The sequence below is a fragment of the Gigantopelta aegis genome, chromosome 14 (assembly GCF_016097555.1).
Source record: "Gigantopelta aegis isolate Gae_Host chromosome 14, Gae_host_genome, whole genome shotgun sequence".
NCBI classification, from domain to species: Eukaryota; Metazoa; Mollusca; class Gastropoda; order Neomphalida; family Peltospiridae; genus Gigantopelta; species Gigantopelta aegis.
In genome coordinates this window covers 29,936,252-29,952,330 of record NC_054712.1, presented here as the reverse complement: position 1 = coordinate 29,952,330, position 16,079 = coordinate 29,936,252, and the positions used below count along the sequence as shown (strand labels likewise).

The window sequence follows — 16,079 nt, the reverse complement described above, 5'->3', positions numbered from 1 at the left end:
ATCCACATCACGAATATTAGTGGATCCACAATATAAAGTCCATTTCACAAATATTAATTGATCCACGATATGAAGTCCACATCACGAATATTAGTGGATCCACAATATAAAGTCCATTTCACAAATATTTATTGATCCACGATATGAAGTCCACATCACGAATATTAGTGAATCCACAATATAAAGTCCATTTCACAAATATTAATTAATCCACGACATGAAGTCCACAAATCCACGAATCACTAATCATAAAAAAATTTTCACAATCTTCTCTATGACAAATCATATTCTCCCGATTTCATCCATTGAGGTCGACGACGGCGACGACCCCTACCTAAACAGGGAGAACTATTTTGTTCCACTGTTCCAAACAGGATTTGTTCTGAAATGTCATTGCAAGGCAAAACTTGTGTATCCTCAACCTCTTCTAAAACAGTTTCTCCTTCGAAATCCTGACCGATTCCAAATTTCTCTTCTGCCAAATGTTCTAGATTAACACCTGTATTTTCATAATCACCTCCTTCGTGACAGGGTTTTAGTCTATTGAAATGCACAACCTGCCTATTTCTGCTTCCAGGTTTAACAATAACATAATTCACATCAGATAATTTCTTTTCTATCTCAAAAGGTCCTGTCCAAAACCGTTGCAATTTAGGTGATAACCCTTTCTTTCTCCGAGGTAAGAATAACCACACTTTCGAGTGCGGTTCAAATCCTTTACCAGCAGCTCTCCTATCATAATTCACTTTTTGTCTACGTTGTTCTTTTCTAACATGTTCCCTGACTAAATCTAATACCACGTTACATTTATCTTGCATATCCGCTACATGTTTTTCAGGACTTTTATTCTCACCTGGAGGAACTTCGGTCATTAAAGTTAAGGGTATATTTACTTCTCGACCCAACATTAACTTATTTGGAGTAAAACCCGTAGTTTCATGTACACTTGTTCTATAAGCCATTGTTACTAATGGTAGATGAAGATCCCAGTCAGATTGATCTATTTCTACATAGGCACTTAATAATTTTCCAAGTGTTCTATTGAATCTCTCTATCATACCATCGGATTGGGGATGATAGGCCGTTGTACGTGTTTTATGAATCTCTAGAATTTTACACATCTCCTGAAATAAGCATGATTCAAAATTTCCTCCTCTATCAGTATGAAGCATCTTTGGTATACCAAATCTTGAAAAGAATTTATAAACCAAAACTTGAGCAATAGTCTTTGCTTCTTGATTTGGAATAGGATATGCTTCCACCCATTTTGTGAAGTAATCTCCCACCACAAGAATATATTTGTTTTCTCTATCAGTTTTTGGAAATGGACCAGTGATATCAACGGCAATCTTTTCCATAGGTTCCCCTGACAAGACATTTATCATAGGAGCTCTACTACATGGTATGGGGGTTTTTCTCATCTCACAAGCTTTACATGTCTTTACCCACCGAATTACATCACTTCGCATTCCTACCCAATAAAAGTGGTGTTGTAACTTCCTTAGGGTTTTATTTATCCCAAAATGACCTCCTACGGGGGAATTATGTGATTGTTGTAAGATTTGCCTCCTAAAACTTTCAGGAGCTATCAAGAGTAACCTATCGACATCATTTTTCTCACTATACCATCTCCTATACAGAATGCCCTCATGCATTTCTAACTGTTCCCACTGAGCCCAGTATGATTTGAGTTTACTATTCTGACTATCCAACTTTTCAAAATTTGGTTTCACCTTATCCACTTCAATCAAATCTATCAGTATTTTCAGAACAGAATCACTTCTCTGAGCCTTCACTATTTCCACTTTTGTCCATCCGAGCTCTGTGAACACAACAGATGCACAGATTTGCGGAATTCTACTCATTGCATCTGCATTTAAATGTTTTGTTCCAGGACGGTGCTCGATATCAAAGTCAAATGTACCTAAATATTCAATCCAACGAGCTACTTGTCCCTGAGGTTGTTTAAAGGACATCAACCACTTCAGAGATGCATGATCAGTTCTCAATAAAAATTTCCTCCCATACAAATAAGGACGATAATGTTTCACTGCTTTCAACATAGCTACTAGCTCTTTTCGAGTGACGCTATAATTTCTTTCTGAATTTGAATGGGTAGCACTAAAGTAAGAAATAACTTTCTCGTCCCCCTGCTGAATTTGAGAAAGTACTGCACCAGAACTAAATTCACTGGCATCAGTATCCAAAATAAAAGGTAACTCAAAATTTGGATATGCCAAAACAGGTGTTTCTTGCAAAGCACTTTTTAATTTTTGAAATGCATCCTGACACAAATCTGACCAGTTAAATCTTACATTTTTCTTGGTAAGGTCAAATAATGGTCCAGCTATCCTAGAAAAATCCTTAATAAACTTTCTATAGTAAGAGCATAGTCCTAAAAAACTTCGAACATGACTTACAGTTTTTGGAACAGGCCACTCTTTAACTTTCCTAACCTTTTCAGGGTCAGACTTTACACCATCCTTCCCTACCACAAATCCCAAAAACAATACTTCTGTCTTAAACAAACTACATTTTTGTGGTTTCAATTTTAGTCTGGCATTTCTTAAACAATCTAACACTTGTTGTAAACGGACTAGATGCTGTTCAAAACTATTTGAAAATATGATTATGTCATCAATATACACCAGACAAGTTTTCCAATGCAATCCTGAAAGTATCCTTTCCATTAATCTCTCAAATGATGCGGGTGCATTGCACAAACCAAATGGTAACACATTAAAATGATATAATCCTGAACCAGTAGTAAATGCAGTTTTCTCTTTAGCACGCTCAGTTAACCCAATTTGCCAATAACCCGATGCCAAATCAAGTGTGGAAAAATAATGAGACCCAGATAAACTATCATCAATTCTTGGTAAGGGGTATGCGTCTTTTTTCGTTACTCGATTTAGTTTTCTATAGTCAATACAGAATCTCAATGTACCATCTTTTTTCCCCACCAAAACTATAGGTGAGGCCCAAGGACTATCAGATAAACTAATTATGCCCTCATCTAACATTTTATGCACTTGTTTTTCTACCTCTTGCTTCTTAAATGGTGATAAGCGATAAGGTCGTTGTGTTATAGGCAGAGCATCCCCTGTTTCAATATCATGCAAATACTTATCACACCGTCCTAATTTCCCATCTTTTTGCATAAACACATCTGAATTTCCTAATAAGAATGTCTCTACTAGATCCTTTCTATCATCTGGAACTCCCTCCTTGGTCTCCTTAATTAGCTCACCTAACCATTCATCAACAGTCTCTACCTCAGGATCAGAGTCAATCTTATCGTCGGTACAGGTTCGTATGGGACACATCATTCCTAAATGAGAACCCTTCTTAATTTCAACTTGTGAGTCACCAGATACATTTATCAATCTCAGTGGAACTAACCTATTACTCCCACAAGTTACCAATGCTCTAGCAACCAATACTGATTTTGATTTGTTTTTAAATTTAGCATCAGGTTCTACAACTCCCTCATTATATGGTCTTCCTCTTTTTCTAACTATTCCATTAACTACCATTTCGTGACCAGGAGGTATTATATATGTTTGAGAAGCAATTACTTTGCAACACTGCATAGGTGAATTTTCCATACATAATTTCACTCGAACTCTACCCAGTTTCAACATGCCTCGTTCCAGATCAATAATGGCAGAGTTTTTCAATAAAAAATCCATACCAAGTATTCCATCTCCTGCTATATCCAACACCAACACCTCATGCTTATACAAATAAGAATTAATTTCAATATCAATTACTGCCCGGCCCTTGACGATTAAATGGTCACCGTTTACAGTACGATATTCCTTAGTTACTGGTATTAATAATGGTTGTTTCCCTGAAAAGAGTACATCAAAAAGGTCCCCATTAATTAGTGTCACATCTGAACCTGTATCTAGTAGAAAACAGACTCCCTGATTGTTCACCTTGGTGTCTACATACAGTACATTATTTTGGGCACCTCTTGACTGACCAGACCAAGATGTGCCCCTAATCTTGATCTCTTCTAGTTTAAAGGGCAGCTACTCTGTTTATGACCATGTCTATTACATTTGTAACAGGTACCTTTAAAATCTGGACTCATTCCTGAGACTCCCCATGCCACATTAGATCTCCCACCAGTTGGCTCCTGATACTTAACCTCATTATATACTCTATGTCTAGGTTGATAACCATCCTGAGTTGCCGAAAAACCATTTGAATTGGAAGAACTTTCCTTTATTTCCAATCGTCTTTCCAAATCTAATATTTTAGACTGCAGTTTTTTTAAGTCAGAAGCTGAATACTCTGGTTCATTTACCACCGTATTTACTTTAGAACTTTCCCCATCCAATCTTAAATAACTCTCTTCATTGAATCTTTAAAGCCTCATCCAAGTCTCGCGGTTTTTCTCTTCTCAGTTGTTTTCTAATGTCCCTGTTATCAATAACATCAATGAAATGTTGAACAAATATCTCATTTCTGGTACGGGCATCGGCATGAGGATAAACCTTTGTCACTAATCTAGTAATCCCACTAGCTAGCTCAGTTAAAGATTCACCCTTCCGTCGGGTCCTGTTTTTTAACTGTGCCCAGTATACCCCAATATCTCTTTCTGGATCAAAACGATTCAACAAGGCGGTAACAATGTTACAATAATTCTTTCTATCACTGACACCCAAATCAGTAAATACCTGCAAAGCATTACCCCTCAATTGAACTGCTAGAAACTGGCAAGATTGTTCTTCAGACCACTGATTAATTTCTTTACACATTTCAAATTGAGTGAGCCAGTTCCTGAAACTAGACTGCCCCGAATAAACATCTGGCATAACTATTGTTTTTTCAGTACGAGCCACAGGTACTGTCCTATTCCCCTCATGTATGTGTCTATATGTCATAGGTGTCTCAGGAATAGTAGTCAAAGTTGGTTCATACAAACCATTATTATCTACCCCAACATACTGCGTATCTCTGGTTGGGCCAACACTAGTTTCCTCGACATTATTTCTATCCCTAATTCTTTGTCTATTAAACCTCGTTAATTGTTCTATCTCTCTCTCCATTTCCAATATCTCATTCATCAAATTTCTTGCCATCCTATATAGAATTTTTTTTTTTTTTTTTATTTAAACCAATTTTTTTTTCAATTAGTTCAAATTAGTTTTTTTTTTTTTGCTTATTTCAAATCTATTTATAAAAAAAAAAACCCTGAACAGACTACTCATTTAACAATTTAACCCTACTCACAGCGCCAATGAAACGAAACCCAGAGTTCACTTGAAATCATGTGACTCGGTGTTTACAAAAAGGATAAATTCCCACGCCAGGTCCGGCCACCCCTTTCGGTTATGGACTTCCAAAAGGTTCTACAACTTAATACATTTTATAATAATGGTCTGTCCAGTAATCTAACGACCTGCCACAAGGTTAACCAAAACACAACAATTTTAAAACATTTATTCAACACAAAGACAAAGAGCTCTTAACAAAATACTGTGGACATTTGACAAGTTATACAATAATATTACCCTGAGATTTCCGACAAATATACTTATTTGAAAGTTCCATACCAAATAAAACACCGGTCTACATGAAAAACTTATAATATCGGTAATTTAGGCTACAACTCCTATTACAAATAAAATAATCCCTATCAGAAACTATCAATTTGATTTGAAAGATGATTTACACCAAAATCCCAAAACTACAATTCTTCCATGTTACAAATAATTTCCGCAACAGCCCCTATTACAAATGTGAATATCCCACATAGAAATTCAACAATTGGTTTGAAAGCCGAATTATCACGGAGTTCACTACACCTCCCAAACCTCAAACAAACATATCGGAAAACAAATAACTAAAATTTGTCTGCATGTTTAGAAATAATATTTCCAAGAAAAATAAATGGCGTGCACCCCCATGCACAACCAACAAAATAACAACAATTCTTTTACTAACAATGTACAACGATTAACCCCATAGCCAGTAATAAAGCATATGGAAATGGAGAGAGAGAGAGAGAGAAAGAAACTCTAAAATCTAGGCTTTAACACCCCTTAAAACATTAATTTACCCAAACCATAATAACTTACGTGTTGACCCTATGAAAACACATCAGAAAGTAAAGTTCCAAGTTTGACCACACGGGCAATACGAGGACGAAATCGTATCTCATTGGTTCATCCCAAATAAACAATCATATAAAAATTATTACCCATAACAATTACGCCTAAAATTCACCAAAATATTCTATTATTACTACAATAGTGTATCCACTTAACAAAATAAAAAAATTAATTAAAAGAAAATACAAATAAAAAAATATATATTTTACTTCCTGTTAAATTACCGTAAAACCTTTAAAAATTACCATACTTAAAATTTTATCTTAATAACAATGAATTCCATGTTTTTATCCCAGCAGTATTATTCAGTTAGTAAATAGTGATTAGTATAGTTAATACAGAAGAAATAGAGAATATAACAAAATAAAATTACAACTAAAAAAAGAAACTAGGACAGAAAAGTTAAATGGATAAAAACATGGTTCATTACAATATTATCTTTATCATTGAAATGAGTTTCCTGTAAACAGATTATGTCAACTTTTTCGGTATTTAATAAATCTAGAATAAGGGCTCGCTTTGTGTCATTATTCACAAAGCCGTTCACGTTTAGTGTGCCAATTTTCAAGTGGGTGCTGATAACTACCAACTTTTAAGCATATAATGATAGTAGTGGTAATAATAATAGTAATGGTTATGACAAGAGTTTGACAACACATGAAACAAATATAACAATAAAAGAACATGGGCATACATATACACAATACATTTCGCAACGGGTCCTGTCTCGGGGAACCCGGGGGACACCAAGTCCAACGTTCGCCCTGGCCTTACAGGCCGCAGGGTGGGGTGGTGGCCGGGGTCGTGTCCGTGATGTAACACAAAAAACACATGAAAACACACAATATATAAAACACACAACATAGGTTCGCGCACGTTTGGGTTGGTCACACATAGAAACAACACATTTACACACGACTGCACAGTGAAACACAGTATGACTCCAACGATGAAAACACACACGCACAGACAACACAGAACACGAATCATCACAGAAACACAACAATGAACACTGAAAACACTGAAAACACACAAACTGAATGCACTTACTATTATCTCTGGTCGCATAGCGAAGACACAAAAGGGGTGGTCCGGGGGCATGTCCATGTCGTCAACGTGAGCTAGGTTTAGGGGGGTGGTCGTGAATCGCAGTCCGTGGGCAGTCCCGAGTCGGTAAGGAAAGATGGGGTGGGGTGGAGACCGCTAGACCTAGGTCTTCGCGGACTTCTGGCCCTTGCTCCTGGAAGGGGCTGGGAGGGGGGGGGGGAGCGTGTGGCACGCTTTCTCCGGTGTCACGTCCTCCGCAGAGGATGACAAATCCCTCTTTTTCTCCTTCTTTTCTTTCTTTTCTTTCCTCCTTCTTTCTCTCCTGCTTTCCTCTCCTTCACTTTCTCTTTCTCCTTCTTCTTCCTCCTCTGCTGGGGCTGTCGCTGGTGTTACCGGCGTGTCGATCACCAAGTTCTCCTCCTGGTCTGGGGCGAGTGGGAGGGGGGTGCTGTCCTCTTGGGCCTGTCCCTCCTGCCCGTCCTGATCGATACCCTTAAACTCGAACTGTCTATTGGGGCAATCCCATCGATTGTGGCCAGGCTTGCCACAGCTGAAGCACAGCTCTGGATGGTTTCTGTATTTAACAGTAAACCATTCGTGGTCACACGTTTGTAATCTGGTGGGTATGTCCCTTAAAATGTCAACTTTTAGGGTCCCCCCGTCTTTACGTGGGTGTTACGCCACGTAGAGTAGTCTGCTCCTACGACAATAGTGCCGTATTTCTCCAGCAGCTGGTTTATGTAGCTGTTCTCTACGGTGAGAGGCAGACCCCTCACTCGAACCCACGTACCCCCAGGGAAACGGGGCAGGATCTCAAACTCGCGTCCTCTGACTGCGAGACCGGTCAGTTCTAACTTGTCTCTCAGCTCTTGGGAGTCCAGGTGGATTTCCCAAGTGTTCCTCCTCTTTGGCACGGCCGCTATTAGGTGTCTTACTACGGAACCCAAAGCCCTACAGATCTCCTCCCCAGTAAGGGGTGGGGTGAACCCAGGGGCGTGTAAGTATAACGGGTGGTTGTACTCACTTCCAGACTCAGCCTGAGAAGGTGCGTTGTTGTTGCTGCTCTGTTCCACTGCGGACATCCTGGTTGGAAAAGGATAGCACTGGATCGGGGATGACAAAGAGGAAAAAATAAAAACTGAAAATACACAAAAAGGCAAAACGAAAAAAGCAAAAACTTGAGACGATTTACCAAGCTCTCTGCGATGGTATTGCCACTGCGCAAAGCATGTGTTGGTATACCGGAAACGATGGTTTCCAAACTTTATCAAGTTTATTCGTTCTTTCTTTTAAAAGTTATAAGTTTGTTTTGTTTAACGACAGTACTAGAGCACATTGATTTATTAATAATCGGCTTTAGATGTCATATTTCTGCTAAATGAGTTGCAAAAGAAAACAGACGTAGATTTACGTGCACAGTAAGTTAGTAGTATTTCTACGACCGGCTTCGTGAACTGGAGTAAACGTAGACGTACACGTAGACGTAGACGTACGACACTTGTAAGTTTTACACGTAAACGTAAATTTACGATCTTTACTGATCTTTACACCGCCAACAGTGTTAAGATATTTTAATTGATCTTTTAATAATTTTTTAAGCATACACTAATTTTAAAAATACAACAAACAACACTAGCATGCATTAAATATTTTAAATAATCATACATGCACTGACACTCTTAATGTACATATTATCTATAATTTTCAATGATAGGAAATGTTTTATTTAACGACGCACTCAACACATTTTATTTACGGTTATATGGCGTCGGACATATGGCTACGGATCACACAGATATTGAGAGAAGAAACCCGCTGTCGCCACCTCATAGGCTACTCTTGTTGATTAACAGCAAGGGATCTTTTATATGCACCATCCCACAGACATGATAGCACATACCACGGCCTTTAAAATACCAGTCGATGTGCACTGGCTGGAGCGAGAAATAGCCTAATGGACCCACCGACGGGGATCGATCCCAAACCGACCGCGCATCAAGTGAACGTTAATTACCACTGGACTATGTCCTGCTCCCAATTTTCATTGTATGTATGTATGTATGTATGTATGTATGTATGTATGTATGTATGTATGTATGCGTTTATACTTAGTTATTTGTCCTACTCACCCGGACCTGACCTACCTAGACTGGCCCGGTGAGTATAAGGGGTGGGGTGGGGGGGGGGGGGGGGGGGGTATTTTGTCAGAAAGAAAAGAAAGAATTTTTTTATTTAACGACGCACTCAACACATTTTATTTACGTTTGTCAGTATCGTTAGTATCGTCATTCGCTTCATTCTACACACGAGATCTACGTCCAGTTTGCTTCAGGGTTTGATGATATTCACATTTTTTGTGTCTTATTGCATTCTATTTGGAACGAACTGGCCTCGGTGGCGTCGTGGTTAGGCCATCGATATACAGGCTGGTAGGTACTGGGTTCGGATCCCAGTCGAGGCATGGGATTTTTAATCCAGATACCGACTCTAAACCCTGAGTGAGTGCTCCGCAAGGCTCAATGGGTAGGTGTAAACCACTTACACCGACCAGTGATCCATAACTGGTTCAACAAAGGCCATGGTTTGTGCTATCCTGCCCGTGGGAAGCGCAAATTAAAGATCCCTTGCTGCTAATCGGAAAGAGTAGCCCATGTAGTGGCAACAGCGGGTTTCCTCTCAAAATCTGTGTTGTCCTTAACCATATGTCTAACGCTATATAACCGTAAATAAAATGTGTTGAGTGCGTCGTTAAATAAAACATTTCTTTCTTTCTTTCTATTTGGAACGAAGGACACCGGCCCGTGTCTAGGTCACGGGAAAGTAGGTCATGAGGGTATATAGGCCTTGTTACTACTTGTATTTTTCGAGCTACTCTCGACTCACTAATTCCAAACCTATACGTAGCTCCCTTATTTAATTTTTTAGGACGACCATTCAAAACTGCGCCAAATTTCCCTCACCTAAAATGCGCACTCATTCCCATTGGCATTATTTTTGGCCATTATCCGAATTCCAAATTCCATAGCACCACCATACCATCCGCCTGCTACCGATCATCCGGGCGGCTGGCGCTCCCTTGCGTAAGGCATGTCCCTTTTGTTGGTATTTTAAATTTTAAATGTTATTAAATGACAAAAGAAAAGAGCTCACGTGAAAGTTGTTCCACATGAACCGCTGTTGTTATAAACACAATAGAGCACTCTAAAAGACTGGGGAATTTAAATACTACAAAACCAGTCTACTCGTAAAATTATCAAAATAACTCCATGTGTATACCGTACGTAGCCCAGTGGTAAAGCGTTCGCTTGATGTGCGGTCGGTCTAGGCTCGATCTCCGTCGGTGGGCCCATTGGGCTATTTCTAGTTCCAGCCAGTACACTACGACTGGTACATGTATATCAAAGGCCGTGATATGTGCTGTCCTGTATGTGTCGGGTGGTGCATATATAAGACCCCTTGTTAATCATGAAAAAGTGTAGCGGATTTCCTTTCTAAGACTATATGTTAAGTTACCAAATGTTTGACATCCAATAGCCGATGACTAATATCTCAATGTGCTCTAGTGTGTCGTTAAACAAAACAAAGTGTAACTTTACTTACAGTGTTTTGGAGGTTGGGGTGGGGTGGGTAGGGTACAACACTAAGACAGTCAGTTGTATCTGTGTTTATGTTGTGGTACTGGAGTACATTTACCAGTTTAAACATTTGGTAATTTCGACTCGCAGTCTTCAAACGAAACCCTTACATTTTTCCATTAGCAGCAAGGGATATTTTATATACACATTCCACTTGTCGACAAATATTTCAGAAATACACTATTCCTGACAGAAGCATTGGCTAGTGCCTATATGTTATAGCAATACAGTTAATAGTGTCCAATAGCCCAGGCAAACCATTCACTAGCCCTGACAGAAACATTGGCTAGTGCCTATATGTTATAGCAATACAGTTAATAGTGTACAATAGCCCAGGCAAACCATTCACTAGCCTTGACAGAAGCATTGGCTAGTGCCTATATGTTATAGCAATACGGTTAATAGTGTACAATAGCCCAGGCAAACCATTCACTAGCCCTGACAGAAGCATTGGCTAGTGCCTATATGTTATAGCAATACGGTTAATAGTGTCCAATAGCCCAGGCAAACCATTCACTAACCCTGACAGAAGCATTGGCTAGTGCCTATATGTTATAGCAATACAGTTAATAGTGTCCAACAGCCCAGGCAAACCATTCACTAGCCCTGACAGAAGCATTGGCTAGTGCCTATATGTTATAGCAATACAGTTAATAGTGTCCAACAGCCCAGGCAAACCATTCACTAGCCCTGACAGAAGCATTGGCTAGTGCCTATATGTTATAGCAATACAGTTAATAGTGTACAATAGCCCAGGCAAACCATTCACTAGCCCTGACAGAAGCATTGGCTAGTGCCTATATGTTATAGCAATACAGTTAATAGTGTCCAATAGCCCAGGCAAACCATTCACTAGCCGGGACCAAGGGCTAGTGGATTTGTCAAACCCTGCACTTTTCCAAAGACAGGAAAGCACATACCACGACTTGATATAACAGTCGAGATGTTGGGATAATGCAATGCAAACAACAATCTGTGGTTTTTCTAGGTATGTTTTTTTTTTTTTATTATTATTTTGTTGAACGACACCACTGGAGCACATTGATTAATTAATCATCGGCTATTGGGTGTCAAACATGGTTATTCTCGTAGTGGGCACTGTTTCCACATACAGGAAACACATACCATGGCCTTTGTCCAGTTGTGAATCACTGGTTGAAACTTTAGGGATGGAGAACAATGTTTTAAAAAACAGCTGCTACATTTTTTCAATACATAGTTTGTTTTTTTGGCGACATCACTAGAGCACATTGATGTATTAATCATCGGCTATTGGATGTTAACATTTGTTAATTTTGACAGTCTTAGAGAGGAAACTCGCTACACTTTTCCATTAGAAAGCCAGAATCCTTTATTTACACCATCCCAGACAGGACAGTACATACCACGGCCTTTGATATACCAGTCATAGTGCACTTTCTTATTGACGGTGATCGACCGTGCATCAAGCGAGCGCTTCACCACTGGGCTACGTTCCGCCCGTTATTCCAATGCAGACCCGTAGGAACTGGGGGCGGGTAGCGCAGGGTCAGTTCCAGGAAATACTGGGGAGGGGCTAAGGGTAAAGGGGCATGTGGACAGTCTCGTAAAAAGGGCAACAAAGGTGTAGGTTTTTTTTTTTTTTTTTTAGGGGGACGGGTTCCCATATTGAATCCGCTTCTGCTATTCGTATTGTTAAATAATTTATCTTTCAGCATGTTAATGGACGTGCCTCACAGAAGTCATTAGAATATAACTCTGAAATCCCGAACTTATTATTTATATATAATCAAAAAACATGTAAAGTAAAAAAAAAAAAAAAAACTTTTTTTTTTTTTTAATTATATATTTTTTAATATAATGGCAATAATCACACAATGACTTTACCAAAAAAATAAATAATAATAATAATAATAATAATAATAATAATAATAGGCCTAATAATAATGACAACAATAAATAGTAGCAGTAGAAATATATATATATATATATATATATATATATATATATATATATATATATATAATTTTTTTTTTTTTTTTTTTTTTTTTTTTTTTAACATTTTAAGGTGCCTATCCATAAGCGGAAAACGTTGATTTGTTTAGATTCTTTTGGGGGTGAGGAGGGGGTGGTGATAGTTATAACATGTTTCTCTTTGGCTGGCTGTTTATGTTTGTAATACCGGGTACTTCCTCGTAGGCGGAAACTACACAACTGTAACAAGACATCATTCCTGATAGTTATAACGTGTTTCTGTTTGGCTGTTTGTTTGTAATACTTCCTCGTAAGCGGAACTTCACCAATGTAACAAGACATCATTCCTGGCAGTTATAACGTGTTTCTGTGTGGCTATTTATGTTTATAATACTTCCTCGTAGGTGGAAACTTCACCAATGTAACAAGACATCATTCCTGGCAGTTATAACGCGTTTCTGTGTGGCTGTTTATGTTTATAATACTTCCTCGTAAGCGGAAACTTCACCAATGTAACAAGACATCATTCCTGGCAGTTATAACATGTTTCTGTTTGGCTGTTTATGTTTGTAATACTTCCTCGTAGGTGGAAACTTCACCACTGTAACAAGACATCATTCCTGGCAGTTATAACATGTTTCTGTTTGGCTGTTTATGTTTGTAATACTTCCTCGTAAGCGGAAACTTCACAACTGTAACAAGACATCATTCCTGGCAGCTATAACATGTTTCTGTTTGGCTGTTTATGTTTGTAATACTTCCTCGTAAGCGGAAACTTCACAACTGTAACAAGACATCATTCCTGGCAGTTATAACATGTTTCTGTTTGGCTGTTTATGTTTGTAATACTTCCTCGTAGGTGGAAACTTCACCACTGTAACAAGAAATCATTCCTGACTTCCCAGGAGCGTGACGAGTTCTGGACCGGGGAAGATGTCGATTATAAACCTAGTGGACCCTTTTAAACTTTGGTTTACAGTTTTCTTGTCAATCTATATGGATAGCCTAAAGTAGGCCTACTGCACTGTACAAATAAATGTTTTAGCCGACACCCACATCCCCCCAACCTACACCCTTGCTCCCTAGGAAATCTACACATCTTCCATCGATTTGTCCAGTCCCATTTTTTCACAATAATATGTATGGCACAGTGTGCATTTCAAAGAGGAATAGTTCTGTTCAGTTGCAACACAGGGTATTAATTTTGTCTTCGTACCTTTCTCTGGAATATTAAAATTTAGTAGCCTATAATTATTCTCTCTTTTTCTGGAATAAAATGTTCAGCATTACTAATAGTTTTTCTTTGTATATGAACATTCGATGAACGTGCTATATCCGTCACAATAGAAATTGTTGACTTCATGAAACCTTCAATACTGATTACCCTCGATCCTTATTTTCGTTACTGACGATTTTCACCCCTCCACCCCACCACCACCCCGCCCCACCCCCATGACAACAATATCACTCTCTCACCATTCTATTGGCCCCCACCGCCTGGACCTCCTGGGCTTCTTGTATTAACGTACAGCATGGACACAAAAGAAAGGCCAAGAAGTCCCAGAACAAGCTTCCTTCGATTCCTTTTTGCTCCCTAACTTTTGCTCTTAATTTAGTACCGGCAACTAGGTTTACAATGGGGATTAAGGACATGAGTCCACACAAACCGCAACTGCTGCCCACCGCCTCGGCGTTTTTTCCGAATGTGTAGCACGGTGAAATATAAGTAATGAGGCAGATTCCTATATTGTCGAAACATCCGCACAATCCATGTTGCCAATCCCGTTGAGACATTGTTTGAGATTCAGTCCTTTGCTGTTGTTGTGGTTGTTGTTATAAAGCACCGAAAGACACCCAAGTCCACTTGTTAGAATGCTAATATTTATATTTTATAACTCGTAAATGTATCTCAAACTGCACTGTCAAAAATGATTTGTTTCCGTTACATTAATATATAATCTTGTGACGTAATTTGGGGAAGCGACGTCATAGCATTCTGAGCTCAGTGCATTGACCTGTTTAGTGTTTTATGTTACCGTAGGCCTATGTATAATTGTTATAAAGATAAAAGATAAAGATAAACTTTATTGCATATAAACATTCCACATTTGGAACTAGATGCAAAACATGTACAAGCATGGCACGGACAAACAGGATACTAAACTATTGGTCAACTTAATACATGCATATAATCACAAACACACTGTGGTGTGTGTTATCCTGTCTGTGGGATGGTGCATATAAAAGACCCATTGCTACTAATGAAAAAATGTAACGGGTTTCTTCTCTAAGACTAAAAGTAAAAACTACCAAATGTTTGACATCCAATAGCCCGATCATTAAATAATAAATCAATGAGCTAGTTGTGTCATTAGGCCTAAACAAAATGAACTTTAACTGTAGGCCCCTCTCTCTCTCTCTCTCTCTCTCTCTCTCTCTCTCTCTCTCTCTCTCTCTCTCTCTCTCTCTCTCTCTCTCTCTCTCTCTCTCTCTCTCTCTCTCTCTCTCTCTGTGTGTGTCCCTTTGTCTGTCTGTCTGTATCTCTCTAAACATATATACTTGTTTGCTTGTTTCTGTAAATTTACATAATAATTTCCACATTTATGTGAGATTCTGCTACTTCATCTATTAGTGTTATTACAATTGTATTACATACTGCCTTTTTAAACAGGATTTTGCCTCTCATCTTGTTTCATATTGATCCAGCTCAGGCCAACACCCCCCAAAAACTTTTTATCTGCATGTATGAAACGCTCCATATTTTGATGAGTTTTCACTGAGTTTTCCCCAACCCCCACATTTACAAAGTATTGTATTAGACTTTGTGCTGGGTATCGTTAAGCGTACCTTTCTTTTCAGGGGATAACCCCCTATCAGGCGCGGATCCAGTATTTTTTAATAGAGAGGGCCCGTTGTAGCTTTTGAAAATATAATTTAAAGATCCTTGACAAGTGGACGGGATAACTTTGCATTTTTGTGTATATTGTTTCACCAAAAATAGGGGGGCTGGTCCCTCTCCACCCCCCCCCCCCCCCCCCCCCACCCCCACCCCCACCCCAGCCTGAATCCGCGCCTACCTATGGCCCGTTACTGATTGTACGAAGAGGTCAGGAGTTCCTGCTGAGTATTTACCTGAAACGGCCCTATGACGTCAACAAGCACGACATGGCGCTGGTGTTTAAAACGTGAGACGAAAACACATAGGTTGTACTATACCAAATAAAATCCCATAGGTGACCAAGTTAACGTTTGTGTTTAAAAACACAATATCATATATGCAATATATCAACCAAAGTATGGTCCATAAATATAAGTACTA

The 16,079-nt window shown here is 38.9% G+C and overlaps 1 long non-coding RNA gene across 1 annotated transcript; it reads right to left on the bottom strand.

Annotated features, from left to right (window-relative positions):
* Positions 1-12,611: 12,611 nt before the first annotated feature.
* On the bottom strand, positions 12,612-14,218 carry LOC121388929. The gene is made up of 2 exons (XR_005960023.1): positions 13,446-14,218; positions 12,612-12,992 (listed from the first exon to the last, which is right to left on the bottom strand). It is a non-coding gene; the product is annotated as an uncharacterized LOC121388929 (long non-coding RNA).
* Between the last annotated feature and the right edge of the window lie 1,861 nt (positions 14,219-16,079).